Source organism: Pinus tabuliformis, chromosome 3_2 (assembly GCF_031772625.1).
Source record: "Pinus tabuliformis cultivar Carrire ecotype Pingquan chromosome 3_2, CPIR1, whole genome shotgun sequence".
Classification (NCBI taxonomy): Eukaryota; Viridiplantae; Streptophyta; class Pinopsida; order Pinales; family Pinaceae; genus Pinus; species Pinus tabuliformis.
Genome location: NC_142302.1, coordinates 965,936,349 through 965,945,758, shown reverse-complemented (window position 1 = coordinate 965,945,758; position 9,410 = coordinate 965,936,349). Strand labels below are relative to the sequence as shown.

At 40.6% G+C, this 9,410-nt stretch overlaps 2 pseudogenes; both read right to left on the bottom strand.

The window, feature by feature from the left end:
• Window positions 1–440: 440 nt before the first annotated feature.
• LOC149183838 (GTPase LSG1-2 pseudogene) lies at window positions 441–2,847 on the bottom strand (annotated as a pseudogene).
• A 3,105-nt stretch (window positions 2,848–5,952) lies between these two features.
• On the bottom strand, window positions 5,953–8,313 carry LOC149183837 (GTPase LSG1-2 pseudogene; annotated as a pseudogene).
• Window positions 8,314–9,410: the final 1,097 nt, after the last annotated feature.

Below are 9,410 nucleotides of genomic sequence, written 5' to 3'. Positions count from 1 at the left end.
AGGTGTACAAACCAAATCACCGAAGACTATAACCAAAACCCTAATAATTCGGTCATAAAGTACCTTTAACGAGACTTTAGCTAGAAACAAAACATTTCACCTTTTTGCAAAATGCACATCTGTCATCTTCTGAATAGCTAGGATATTCTTGAATAGTCACCTTTATGCTCTTGAAACATTTCATTCAAAATTAGCTGACCCCCTCATCGAACTCCTTGTTTTTCTTACAAAACAGCACCTACAGCAGTTTCGTAGCGCGCTACGAAACCGCTGTTTTTGCTAAAACAGAGTACATTTACACTAAAACATCTTGCGCTTGAACTAGTGCCTCTTTGAATGATGAAACTGTCCTGGATTTGAAACATAGACCTACAAAATGACTACTGTGGATAATTCTCCAGAAGATTTGCATTCTGAAAACATTTAGCACTTAATACTTCTGCGGCAGCCATGTCATTGCTGCAATCACTAACTACACTCGCAGCATTAGTAATGTAATCTAGATGCACCATAACTCACTGGCTTTTCAACTGCTTTTACAGCAGACATGCCATCACTCTCATCATTACCCACCTGCCAAGAACGATCCTTTTTCCTTTGAGTTTTCTTATGCATCTTATGTGGAGCATGCATTTTTTCCTGTTTTCCCCTTTTCCAGGAGGAGCAGCCTGTATGCCATTTGCAGAATCAAATGAATCAAGGTCATGTAGGACACCCTCTAGACTTGAGCTGCCCATGACACTTAGAAGCTTCCCTTTTGTTTCCACTCCTTTACTTGCAGTCGAATAAACTTGGCTGTCAAGGTTCGATCCTCCCTCTTCTTTCGCAGAAGAAGCAGAGGATCCTAGTTCATCACTGTGGAGCTCCAAAACTGCCTCCTCTGCTCTCATTCTACAGTCCTCTGTTTGTAGTGTTGGAGAGGTGGAACTGGTCTCTTCACCTTCACCGCTGTATGCTTCCTCTGGTGGTAATTCAAAGTGAGGTAGCTTCCCATCTATGTATTCCTTCAGAATTTGACGGGCCAACATATCCCCGGGACTGCGAATATGTCCTTAGCAACTCAAATGCCGCAGGAGGCATGTCCTGTGGTTCATATGGTTTAGGTTTAGGTAAAGATATTTTGTAAATATTCTCAAAATTACTTCTAGGAACCCGATCAGCTACAACTTGTATTGCACCCCTGTGATCAGTCAACCGATCAATAGGTAACACACCTGAAGAAACCATTTCATGTCTGGAGCTTGAAAAGCTGGGAAAAACTAGACCAGGACAGTTACACAACATGAGCCTATCAGAAATTATAAGTGTCTGAAAATGCTTGGTCTTTCCAGGTGTTGATGTGACACCAGTTTTCTTCTGTCCAACCAATGCATTTATTGTGGAACTTTTACCCACATTAGGATAGCCAACAAACCCTACAACCACGCGCCTAGGACCAGAATCGAGCACCTTGAGGTTACTAATCAATACATCACTCTCACTATAAGCTGAATCAAAATTTGAAGATTGATTCAAAATTTGCTGACCCTGCTTATTGGTTTCAGTCGAAGCTTTCCTGATTGCTGAAATTACTTCTGCCTCTTTTTGCAAGCGGCTCAAAAGCTCTTCTCGACCATAAATTCCGATGTCCTCAGCAGAAATATCAAACTTGTACAACTCCTCTGGATTGACTAAACTTTCTGAAAGGCTCGTATGATCTTTATCCTCTAAAGCTGCTGAAGCAGCTTTAGCAGAACAGAATAGATACAAAATTCCTAATGAACTGAAATATTTTGCCCATTTTTGTCTGATATGAACTGGTAAAAGATCTGCTTTATTGACAAGCAACATTGTCCTCTTATGAATATCAATTTCTCGTACATATGCCTCTAAATCACAGCAACGGTAAAACAACGGATTGCGGGCATCCACCACTGTAACAACTAGATCACTTCTTTCAAGCACTCGCCAAAGCTGCCTCCATATTTCGATATTTTTTCTTTAAAGGGAGTCAAAACAAGTTTTTTCATTCTCCTCCAACCTGGCAAGATTTCTGCGCCAATTCAAAATTGATTGTCTTTCTCTAGCATCAAGTTCTTCTGTAGGCATCTCAGCATGCCACGGTGGCCTTCTAGGTATTTGGATACTGTCTTTATACAGTGCCTCTTCTGCTTTCTGCTGTTCCTTTCTCTCGCTCGGAGTCAACCCATTATTTGATGAATTCAAATCAAGGCTGATAAGGAGGTTGGACTCTAGATTTTGAGCGGAGAATAGGCGGTCGGCCTCCTAACCAGGATACTGAAATTTCAAAGTAGCCTTATGCACTTGGGCAATACTGCCAGAAGCAACGGGCTCCTCTTCAAAGTTCTCAAAAACTTCATCAATTCTACGACCAAAAGCCCTTTCAATAGTTTCCTGTGTGTATGAAAATTTATGTGCTGGTGCCTTTGTGTGCAGTTTTGCGAGCTCTTTGCACAAGTCTCTGGGGAAAAGATCTGGATAAAATGATTTAATGCACCATTGACATTTTTCTTTTGCAGGCATCAAATGCTTTCTATGCTCTATCTCAACACTGGAATAAGTAGTCAAAACATAATCATATTGAGAAAACTCGGCCACATCTTCACATCTATTTGCGCCATGATGAACCAACTTTAGTGCTTCCTTCAGCAGTGAACCGAGCAATCTCGTTCCTCCATTGAATAACAGCTACCATGGGACAAACAACAAGGGTGCCTTTAACCTGAGGTAGTACCTTGCAATCACTAAAACTGTCACCTTCAGATTCAGAACTGATGACAAGCATACACGCAGGAACTTGAGAGCATGCCTCCTGTAAAGTGCATCCACCCCAGAGCTATTTTGCATGACAGCTGCTATGGATTCGAACAAATCCCCAGTTTCGTAGCACGCTACGAAATCACCTAAACAGGTAGCGCTGCGAAACTGCTAAAAAGGATTCATGTGCTACGAAAACACCTTGTCCTTAAGCTAGGCTAAAAAAATTTGGCAACAAAATTTTCAGTGATAACAGTGGCTCCACTTGGGATAGTGTGCCCTTGTGGTACACTAAGAACCTGCAATTCCAGTGCCTTATCCATTTATGACAAACAGAAATTTGCTTGACAAGCATGACTGTAGGAGAAAGAAAACTACATCTACTGAAAAATGCTCAGTTGACCTTGAGCTTATTTGCATTTACCTATACCTACCTACCCTAACAATTTCAACTTCTTTCTGCTCAATCAATATGAAATTTCCAATGTAGCCAATCATCTGTTTTATCTTATATTTGATTTCTCCTTTGGCTGTGCTTGAAACAAAAATAAACCAGATACTGAAGTAACCGAGGCAGCATGAGGTGTAACTGTTCTTCAACATGAAAATATAACTGGAAGCCGCCTGAACAGTAAATCTTTTCCATGTATTCAGCTATAGGGTCAAAAAACACATGGTTAGTTTGATGATTCTCAAAACTTTCTGTATCTTTAGACAACTTATCTTCAGCCACACCAAATTTATTTGATATGCTATCCAACTGCCTTTCTAAATGATGCTCACAAACAATGTAATTTTCCTCACTACTATGATCATTATTTGAAGTAAGCTGCTGCAAGGAATTACAAAATTGAGCAAGCTTTTCCTCTGCCTGAGGGTCGTAGAAGCTGTCTTCCAGCACTTCTTCTTGCTGTGTGCAATCAATTTCATCTTCAGAATACTGCTGCATCTCTTCATTCATATCAAGGGATGAAACATGGTTTTCACAAGTCAACTCCTGCTGCTCCTCATGCTGTGTTTCATGGGATGTTATATCTTCTCCTTGGTGCTGGAATGCATTGTTATGAAGAGCCTCTAAAATTTCTTCATCCGTGAATTCATCATCATCATAACCATCCTCTAAATACTTAATAAGACTTAAAGAATGTCTACAGCAATCTTTAAGCATCAATAAGGAAGGATAACCTTCTTTATACATTTCACAGAATTCATCATGGAAATCAGCAAGAGAAGATAATGAACCATTCTCCAAACTTTTATACCAAGACCATGCTTTTCCTTCTAAAGTGGCCATAAACATCCTCATGAGACAATCCTCGGGGAAATGAACCTTAAGACTGCGTACATGCATATGAAACCTAACCAAATGAAGAGTAGCATTGTCCTTCTTTTCATCTTTGAATATTGGAAGATCATCTAACCAATCAACCTTTGGCATAGGATTTGGAAAAACAGGGATATGAGACCGATCCATAGGAGCATACCTGGAATTCATTCTTGCAGTAGAATCCATCTTGAAACTTCATCAAGCTACTGATCTTCTAGCAGTGGAGTCACCTTCCAATTTCTTATTTGATGTGTGGAGTCGCCAAGGTAGTTTTGCAGCCTCAAAGATGTCTGAGCTCCTGCTACCTTCAGAAGTTCAACCATTGATTTCGGGAATGAATAGACTTCAGGCTCCCGGCAGACGCACCAAAATGTTATCACAAAATCGTGTACTAAGGGCTGCTACTTAGCAAGATCTCATGCAACTATTTCAAACCAGGCTTTAGACTAAGGCTTAGCCTCCTTAGTCAGAGAGGGCTCTCTCACAGATTTTTGATATGGATTAATAACAAGAAAAGATGGCTAACTCTTCAAACAGTACATGAAAATAAGCTGGTTGGAACAACAAAATAACACTTCTTCCATTGGGCTCATGGAGTCAAACACCTCTGCAGTAAACTATTAACTACTCAATCATGGAAGCCAAGGCATATAATGTTTAAACACTCAGAACATTTCTCAAAAAGAACCTCAACTCATAAACATACACAGGAAGTCTGAGCACTAGGTGAATTCAGAGTGATTGCATGTCTATTGAGCTATAAAACAGAAAGGATAAAGACAAAACCACATATATTCTGAGCCTTTGAACACAAGATGAATCTTGGGAAGAAAAAGTAATCTTTCTATTACTGTCAAAAGTCTTTTTCATTAGCCAATATAAAAACTCTGTTTCTTTTATAAATCTCCAACCCCACTTACATCAGAGTTTCACCTATATATAGGAAAACAAAACTAAAACTACCTTGAGTCTCCTCCTCCAGCATGAGGGGAGCTCGATGGTCTATCATTAACTAACCTTATCTATTTTTAAACAAACTTATTAAATACATAAAGTATTGTGCTGTAAATACATAGAGTCCTAATCACATTGAAATTCTAACTCTATCTCCTCGTATGCATGATGCCTTTCTTGAGCTTTGACACCTGTACATTTTCTGTTGTGGCCGAGATATGTTGGAGGAGCATTCACTGAACGAGCTGGCCTTGGATACTAGCTGTGTAGATGGCTCATTAATTAGTAAAGATGAGTGCCCTGTTTTCACGGTCCCTGTCTTCCATTATTCTTTACTACTTAAAGACCACGCTCCAAGCTCTTTAATTCTTCAATAACAACGCATAACACCATATGCTTCAATGAGCTGGAAGCCTTATGAGCTGAACAGGTGTACAAACCAAATCACCGAAGACTATAACCAAAACCCTAATAATTCGGTCATAAAGTACCTTTAACGAGACTTTAGCTAGAAACAAAACATTTCACCTTTTTGCAAAATGCACATCTGTCATCTTCTGAATAGCTAGGATATTCTTGAATAGTCACCTTTATGCTCTTGAAACATTTCATTCAAAATTAGCTGACCCCCTCATCGAACTCCTTGTTTTTCTTACAAAACAGCACCTACAGCAGTTTCGTAGCGCGCTACGAAACTGCTGTTTTTGCTAAAACAGAGTACATTTACACTAAAACATCTTGCGCTTGAACTAGTGCCTCTTTGAATGATGAAACTGTCCTGGATTTGAAACATAGACCTACAAAATGACTATTGTGGATAATTCTCCAGAAGATTTGCATTCTGAAAACATTTAGCACTTAATACTTCTACGGCAGCCATGTCATTGCTGCAATCACTAACTACACTCGCAACATTAGTAATGTAATCTAGATGCACCATAACTCACTGGCTTTTCAACTGCTTTTACAGCAGACATGCCATCACTCTCATCATTACCCACCTGCCAAGAACGATCCTTTTTCCTTTGAGTTTTCTTATGCATCTTATGTGGAGCATGCATTTTTTCCTGTTTTCCCCTTTTCCAGGAGGAGCAGCCTATATGCCATTTGCAGAATCAAATGAAACAAGGTCATGTAGGACACCCTCTAGACTTGAGCTGCCCATGCCACTTAGAAGCTTCCCTTTTGTTTCCACTCCTTTACTTGCAGTCGAATAAACTTGGCTGTCAAGGTCCGATCCTCCCTCTTCTTTCGCAGAAGAAGCAGAGGATCCTAGTTCATCACTGTGGAGCTCCAAAACTGCCTCCTCTGCTCTCATTCTACAGTCCTCTGGTTGCAGTGTTGGAGAGGTGGAACTGGTCTCTTCACCTTCACTGCTGTATGCTTCCTCTGGTGGTAATTCAAAGTGAGGTAGCTTCCCATCTATGTAGTCCTTCAGAATTTGACGGGCCAACATATCCCCGGGACTGCGAATATGTCCTTAGCAACTCAAATGTCGCAGGAGGCCTGTCCTGTGGTTCATATGGTTTAGGTTTAGGTAAAGATATTTTGTAAATATTCTCAAAATTACTTCTAGGAACCCGATCAGCTACAACTTGTATTGCACCCCTGTGATCAGTCAACCGATCAATAGGTAACACACCTGAAGAAACCATTTCATGTCTGGAGCTTGAAAAGCTGGGAAAAACTAGACCAGGACAGTTACACAACATGAGCCTATCAGAAATTATAAGTGTCTGAAAATGCTTGGTCTTTCCAGGTGTTGATGTGACACCAGTTTTCTTCTGTCCAACCAATGCATTTATTGTGGAACTTTTACCCACATTAGGATAGCCAACAAACCCTACAACCACGTGCCTAGGACCAGAATCGAGCACCTTGAGGTTACTAATCAATACATCACTCTCACTGTAAGCTGAATCAAAATTTGAAGATTGATTCAAAATTTGCTGACCCTGCTTATTGGTTTCAGTCGAAGCTTTCCTGATTGCTGAAATTACTTCTGCCTCTTTTTGCAAGCGGCTCAAAATCTCTTCTCGACCATAAATTCCGATGTCCTCAGCAGAAATATCAAACTTGTACAACTCCTCTGGATTGACTAAACTTTCTGAAAGGCTCGTATGATCTTTATCCTCTAAAGCTGCTGAAGCAGCTTTAGCAGACCAGAATAGATACAAAATTCCTAATGAACTGAAATATTTTGCCCATTTTTGTCTGATATGAACTGGTAAAAGATCTGCTTTATTGACAAGCAACATTGTCCTCTTGTGAATATCAATTTCTCGTACATATGCCTCTAAATCACAGCAACGGTAAAACAACGGATTGCGGGCATCCACCACTGTAACAACTAGATCACTTCTTTCAAGCACTCGCCAAAGCTGCCTCCCTATTTCGATATTTTTTCTTTAAAGGGAGTCAAAACAAGTCTTTTCATTCTCCTCCAACCTGGCAAGATTTTTGCGCCAATTCAAAAATGATTGTCTTTCTCTAGCATCAAGTTCTTCTGTAGGCATCTCAGCATGCCACGGTGGCCTTCTAGGTATTTGGATACTGTCTTTATACAGTGCCTCTTCTGCTTTCTGCTATTCCTTTCTCTCGCTCGGAGTCAACCCATTATTTGATGAATTCAAATCAAGGCTGATAAGGAGGTTGGACTCTGGATTTTGCGTGGAGAATAGGCGGCCGGCCTCCTGACCAGGATACTGAAATTTCAAAGTAGCCTTATGCACTTGGGCAATACTGCCAAAAGCAACGGGCTCCTCTTCAAAGTTCTCAAAAACTTCATCAATTCTACGCCCAAAAACTCTTTCAATAGTTTCCTGTGTGTATGAAAATTTATGTGCTGGTGCCTTTGTGTGCAGTTTTGCGAGCTCTTTGCACAAGTCTATGGGGAAAAGATCTGGATAAAATGATTTAATGCACCATTGACATTTTTCTTTTGCAGGCATCAAATGCTTTCTATGCTCTATCTCAACACTGGAATAAGTAGTCAAAACATAATCATATTGAGAAAACTCGGCCACATCTTCACATATATTTGCGCCATGATGAAACAACTTTAGTGCTTCCTTCAGCAGTGAACCGAGCAATCTCGTTCCTCCATTGAATAACAGCTACCATGGGACAAACAACAAGGGTGCCTTTAACCTGAGGTAGTACCTTGCAATCACTAAAACTGTCACCTTCAGATTCAGAACTGATGACAAGCATACACGCAGGAACTTGAGAGCATGCCTCCTGTAAAGTGCATCCACCCCAGAGCTATTTTGCATGACAGCTGCTATGGATTCGAACAAATCCCCAGTTTCGTAGCGCGCTACGAAATCACCTAAACAGGTAGCGCTACGAAACTGCTAAAAAGGATTCATGCGCTGCGAAAACACCTTGTCCTTAAGCTAGGCTAAAAAATTTTGGCAACAAAATTTTCAGTGATAACAACAGCTACTTGCCTTCTCACTCGCCCAGCTTCAACAGGTTCATGCAAGATCACAAGAGAACAGCTACTTGCCTTCTTGCTTGTCCAGCTTCAGCGGGTTCCTGCAAGATCACAAGAGAACTACTACTTGCGACAAGAGAAGAACACTACACAAAGACAGATATTCACATTCATAACTAGTTTAGGATTAGAAATAAACCAAATACACTAATGCAATCATACATCAAAGACACATCAATATATAGGAGAAACCAAGATAGCTTTATTGATGAATAACAAGGTTCAGGAAGAGATACAACCCAGAGGGCTCCAATCCAGCATCTCCTTCCCAGCAAATGGAATTCCTATCTTCACCCCCTTCAAAGCATTAAGCACCCAATGATTCCAATCTCAAACCAACAGCAATTCTTTGCAATAACAAAATTCCAGCCTCTAGATCTCATGGAGGAGAGATCCATATATAGATGTTTGGAGAGAGGATGAGTCAGCTTGAGATCTGACTAGTGTCCTCTCCCTCTGTCAGTTCTTGATTCCACTTGGAGGTTCTTGCTTCCACTTGGAGATTTGGAACCTCTTACTCATCACCAGTCGAATTCCCTGAGGCAAGTGTCATTTTGGAAGTTTCCTGGGTTTTGACACCTTGAGAAATGAACTTGCCACATGTCCACTCTCGTTCAGCGCAAGTAGCCAATGTTCCCTTTGACATTCAACGCAGGTAGCCAGTGTTGGCTTTGACATTCAGCGCAAACAGCTAGTGTAGCCACTGAAATGATCCTAAATTGACTTGTTTTTTAGCAGTTTCTGGTGGAGAACTTCTGTTAATTGCTGTGGTTTGTTAGCCTTGTTCCTCTAGGGGTAGGAACAACATGTTTAGGGACTTTGGATCCCTTAGATTATGGACATTTCATGCTCAATGTTGTAAGGCACAAAAAT